Genomic DNA, 6000 nt, shown 5'->3' on the forward strand with positions numbered 1-6000 from the left:
GAGTTTTTTCTGCAGAATAAGAAAGGTTGGGGAAGAGGCTCCCAGCTCTGAGACACCTTCTTAACTCCCCTGGTCTGACTCAATTAACTTCTACACCATAATAAGTGGCTTCCAAGCCAGGTGCAGTGGTGCACACCTGTGATCACGGCAATAAGGGAGGCTGAAGCAGGACTGGAAGCTCAAGGCCAGCCTCTGCAACTTAGCAAGACTCTTCCTCAAAGTAAAGAAGAAGCTGGCGGGTGTGGTGGTGCACGCTTTTATTCTCAGTACTTGGGAGGCTGAGACAGGAGGATCACAGGTTCAAAGCCAGCCTCAGCAATTTAGTGAGTTTCTCAGCAACCTAGTGAGACCCTGTTTCCAAATAAGAAATAAAATCGGGCTAGGGGTGTGGCCTGGAGATACAGTGCCTCTGGGTTCAACCCCCAGTACCAAAAATAAATGAATAAATAAATAATGCCAGGAATGTAGCTCAGTGGTAAAGTGCCCCTGGATCCAACCCTCAGACTGAAAATCGTAATAATACTTTGCAACTCAGTGAGACACTGTTTCAAAATAAAGAATAAAAAAACAGGGCTGAGAGTGTAGCCTGGAGGTGAATGTCCCTGAGTCCCATCCCCAGTACTACGAGTTAAATGTCATCCTTGTCTAGCTCCCCAACTGGATTTTGGGCAACTTCAAACCAAAAGTTATCTTAGCACCATTAATACTTCCTTCACAAAATGCCTCGCATATACAGGGCCCTTTAATAAATGTTTCACAGAATAGAAATACACTTATTATTTACCTTTAAAAAGCATTTTTAAACTCAGCATGGTGGCGCACACTTGTAATCCCAGTACTTGGGAGGCGGGGACAAGAGGATCCCAAGTTCGAAACCAGCCTCAGACACTTAGTGAGACCCTGTTTCCAAATAATAAAATTAAAAGGGCTGGGGATGTGGCTCAGAAGGAGAATGCCCCTGGGTTCAACCCAGTACCACACACACACACACACACACACACACACACACACACACACACACACACAAGAAAGACATTTTTACCAGCCGAACGTGGTGGTGCATACTTGTAATGCCAGCACTTGGGAGACTGAGACAGGAGGATCACGGTTCACAACTAGCCTCGGCTACTTAGTAGGCCCTTCGCAATTTAGTGAGACTTTAATTTCACAATAAAACAATAAAAAATAGACCTGGGATGTAGTTCGGAGGTAGAATAACCCTGGGTTCAATCCTCAGTAACACACACACACACACACACACACACACACACACACACACACACAGAAAAAGGATTTTTTACAAACTATCTCTTGATCACATAATTTTGTGAAGTAGAAATGGCATTATTTAAACAAATAGCTTCTGCCAGGCATGGTGGCACATGCTTGTAATCCCAATACTTGGGAGACTGAGACTGGAGGATAGCAGGTTAGGAGCCAGCCTCAGCTACTTCGCAAGGCCCTCCATAATTTAGTGAGACCCTGTTTTGAAATAAAGAATAAGCTGGGGCACACTGGCCCATGCTTGTAATCCTAGTACTTGGGAGGCTGATATAGGAAGATCACAGGTTCGAGGTCAAGTAGTGAGACTCTCATCAACAGAGCAAGACCCTGTTTCAAAATAAAAATAAAAGCTGTGGTGCATGCTTGTAATCACAGTATATGGGAGGCTGAGACAGGAGGAGCGCAGGTCCGAAGCCAGCCTTGGCAACCTACTGAGGCTCTCCACAACTTAATGACATCCTGTTTCCAAATAAGAAATAAAATTGGATTGAAGGTATAACTTGGAGGTAGAATGCCTCTGGGTTAAATCTCCAGTACCAAAATAAATAAATAGATATTAAAAAAAAAATAGGGCTGAGAGTGTAGCTCAGAGGTAGCATGTCCATAGGTTCAACTCCCAGTACCACAAATTAATTAAAAATAAAAAATAAGCCGGGTGTGGTGGCACACACTTGTAATCCCCATGCTTGGGGGGCAGAGACAGGAGCATCATGCAGGTTCGAAGCCAGCCGTGCTGGCTTAAGAGACCCTGTTTCCAAATAAAAATATAAAAAATAGGTGCCTGGGAGTGTAGCCTGGAGGTAGAAGGGCTTCCAGGAACCCCAGTACCACCAAAAATAAATAAAAATAAAAAATAAAAAATAGGGCTCAGGATGTAGTTTGGAGTTAGAATTCCCTTGGGTCGGTCGGTCGGTCTCTCTCTCTCTCTCTCTCTCTCTCTCACACACACACACACACACACACACACACACACACACAAACAATTCACAATTCCCGGTGGGACAAAAAATTAAATATGAAAAATGGCTTCTTATAAATGGTGTCAATTCACTAACTGAACCCTGAAGTCACATATTTGTTCATCTTTGAGTTACCTTTTCCTTGACACCTCAGTATTTTATCTTTTATTTTTATTTTTATTTATTTTTATTTTTTTTTTTGCAGTACTGGGGATGGCACCCTGGAGCATTCTACCTCCCAGCCACACCCCTAGCCCTATTTTTTTTTTTTTTTTTTGGTGGTACTGGGGTGGAACCCAGAGGCTTTCTACCTCCAGGCTATACTGTCAGACCTATTTTATATTTTATTTGGAAACAGGGTCTCACTAAGTTGCTGAAAGCCTTACTAAGTAGCTGAGGCTGGCTTTGAACCTGTGCGATCCTCCTGTCTCAGCCTCCCAAGCGTGGGGATGACAAGCGTGCACCACTGCGCCGGGCTCTAGCCCTATTTTTTATTCCTTGTTTTGAAACAGGGTCTCACTGAGTTGCAAAAGGGCTCACTTTGCAAGCTACTACTCACTAAGTAGCTGAGGCTGGCCAGGAACCACGATCCTCCTGTCTCAGCCTCCCAAATGCAGGGAATACAAGTGTGCGCCACCACGCACACCTTGAGACCTCAGTATTTTTACACAACTCAGGTTTTGCTAGCGTTTTCTTTGCCTGCCTCTATAATAGGTAATAATCACACAGCTATGAATCTTATGAGTTTAACTACGTAAAGGCGTATTAGATAAAGGCCCATCTGGAGTTTGAAGATGCATCCTAAGCTATTTTTCCTGATCTTGTTCTTTTTGTAACCGAGAACAGTTAGGGAATTGTAAAATTGGAAATGGTGGGGAAAGAATGATGTCATGGATGTCATAAAATTGCATCAATACCTGATGATTTTGCACAACAACCCAACATACTATTATGCCAAAAGGCACAGTGTCAAACCACCAGGATCTTTTACTGCATTCATTTCATGACTATCAGAAAATTAATATGCAGAGTGGCTAATTTCCTGTTGGTCCAAGTTCATCTCTTTAGAAAAGGCACTAACAAAATCTACAAATTTCTTTGAGAAGCAGAGAAGAAAAGGAAAGGAAAATATGGCCAACTAGTAACAGATGTTATTTTTATTTATTTATTTATTTATTTATTTATTTATTTATTTTTGGTGGTACTGGGGGTGGAACCCAGAGGCTTTCTACCTCCGGGCTATACTCCCAGACCTTTTTTATATTTTAACTTGGAAACAGGGTCTCACTAAGTAGCTGAGGCTGGCTTTGAACCCGTGCGATCCTACTGTCTCAGCCTCCCAAGCACTGGGATTACAAGCGTGCGCCACCACGCCCGGCTAAAAGATGTTATTTTAATAAGTAAAAGCTTTTTGAAGTAAAAAATACACCCATGGGTCAATGTAGATTGAATGATATTTTTATACTGGTTTGTCAAAAGCGAATAGTATAAAATGACAACATACAATAGACAAGACACCCAATTAGATGATACATATAAACTCAAGTTAGGAATTTGACACAGAGCATTACTATTCAATGTTAAGAGAGACAGACTGAATTCTAAATGATGGTATTCTCATTTTTTCCTTGTCCCTTTAAATCCATGATGTCATCTTTCTTAAGCACAAGCAAAACCAAAGGTATGTTACAAAAGGTATTTGGTATGTCCAAGCAAAAGCAATGATCTCAACAATTCCCCATAGCACAATTCCAACGGAAGCCATCATTCTCAAGGAAAAAACCCAGTAAGCTTCAAACCAGCTTCCCTATCAGAGAGAAGCCAAACCAAAGGCTCCCAATTAGCATTTGAACAACAAAAAGTTGTTCTCAAAAAGGAATTAACAACTATCGTACAATATCGCTGCCAGCAAGTGAGAACTGGTAATGTGTCTGAACCTCCATCTAGATCGGTCCGAATCCCACTTCAGCAAAGTCCAAAGGTTTTGTCAATTAAAAAATCAAGCTCTTACTTTCCTAATAAAAGACGAGCGATTCAACAGACAAAGCATAGCAACCCAAAGGTTTCAAACGAACCCCATTAGCGTGGAAGCTACTCTGCAGGGGCTATCAACATCTCGCAATTGTGTTTTCTTCCTTTACAAATTTGTTCCCACCCTCCACTGATCCCTCTACACAGACAATTCTCACCAGAAAAAGCCATCCTCTGTCATAACGTGGATTGCCGTCTTGAGCAAAGAGATCTGCATTCCCCCTTCCCTAAGGGAACGCTCGTAAAGCCATGGTTTAGGAAAGGCTGCTTATCTTTGATTTTGCAAGCCAATTCCAAAATCATCCCTTCGCAGCTGCAGCTGCAAAGAGGCTGGCCCCTCGCCGCGGCCCCAATTGTGGAGGGCAAGCGTCTCCGGCTCCTCCCGCAAGGAGTTCGGGGTTCGGGAGGCGGGGTGCAAGAATGGCACCCCTAAAGCCATCCTTGCCCGGGGTACACACCCCTTCGTGGCTCGGGTGAGGGGACCAGAACCGCCCCGTTGAGAAGAGAGGAGGGTTCGCTCCCGTCCCAAGCGCTGGCTGCAAGGGGGCTCTGCTCCTCCTCGCCTTCCCCGAGGGGCGGCGAGGATGACGACAGCCAGCCCCCCAGGCCTGCCAGGCCCCGCCCCAGCGCGGGAGGCCGAGCCTGCGCCGGCCCCGGGCGCCCACGGCCCCCGGGGCATAAAGGGCAGGAGGCGCCGGCTCGCAGCCGCGGCCCCTGGAGGGGAGGCCTCACCTGGCCCGGCCCGCTCCGCGCTCTCGGGTTCGCTCCGCGGGAGACTGTGCGGAAGGAGCCGGGGACAGGACCAGCACAGAGGGGCTCGGCCCCGGGCCGCGCCTGCCGTGCTCCGGGAGCCTCACAGCTGGCGACACCCGGAGCCGCTCGGAGCCGCCATCTTCCTCCACTCAAACGCCGCCGCCGCCGCCGCCGCGGAGGCTGCTGCTCTGGCCCGGAGCAGACAGTCCCGACTGCGCATGCGTCGGGGCGCGGCGCGGAGGACGCGCGCGCAGTGACGTCAGCGCGGCGCGGCCGCACGGCGGCGCCATGTTGAGAAGGGCCGGGGTTTCCGGAGGGTTGAAGACCGGCAGGGGGAGCTTGGCTTTCCCCAGACGGGCGTCGGACAGGTACTCACCCTCCGCTGCGCTGTCTGCGGCCCCTGGGCGGTTTTCCCCGTAGTTGGAGACTGAGACAGACATTTAGCCAGGAAGTGAAGCTTGGGACCCGCGGGGCCCCATTGAGCACAGAAAAGGGATGTGACCCGGGGAAGCCGCAGGGTACCGCCGGGGGGGTGAAAGCAATGCCTCGCGGGTGCAGGCGAAACTTGTCGAAATTGTACCAAGCAGTCTGTGAGTTGTTATTGCCTCCACTTAACAGGGTAGGGGGTGCTGGGAAGAGACAGGATTCAAACCCAGGCCCGCCTTGGTTCCCAAGCCCCTCTACTCCCCACTACATTACCACCGAGAGACGGGGTCCCCCAGAGTCCCCCTTTAAGGGAGCAGCCGCTTTGCAGGTGAGAAGCTTCAGGCCTATCCCTACATATATGGTCTGAGGAAATGCCAGAGACAGAGAGCTCAAGGGCTTCGATCTTTACACCTCGGTGCCCAGCACAAGAGCAGCCTTGGGCTGCCAGCTGATGGAGAAAGTGGACCTCCTGGGCTATCTTTTGGGACAGAGGACTGGGTCAGAAACCAAGTTCCACAGGGCCTAGTGGCACACTTGTGTAGAACCA

General features: G+C 48.0%; 1 protein-coding gene across 1 annotated transcript in view; it reads right to left on the reverse strand.

The window, feature by feature from the left end:
• The window catches only part of FBXO42 (F-box protein 42), a gene marked incomplete at its 3' end in the record, with an annotated part of 81833 nt that extends 76686 nt beyond the window's left edge, over window positions 1-5147 (reverse strand). Inside the window, exon 1 of the mRNA XM_080691249.1 lies at window positions 5007-5147. The remainder of the gene's footprint in view (window positions 1-5006) is intronic.
• Between the last annotated feature and the right edge of the window lie 853 nt (window positions 5148-6000).

The sequence above is a fragment of the Muscardinus avellanarius genome (genome assembly GCF_963383645.1).
Source record: "Muscardinus avellanarius genome assembly, chromosome: 3".
Classification (NCBI taxonomy): Eukaryota; Metazoa; Chordata; class Mammalia; order Rodentia; family Gliridae; genus Muscardinus; species Muscardinus avellanarius.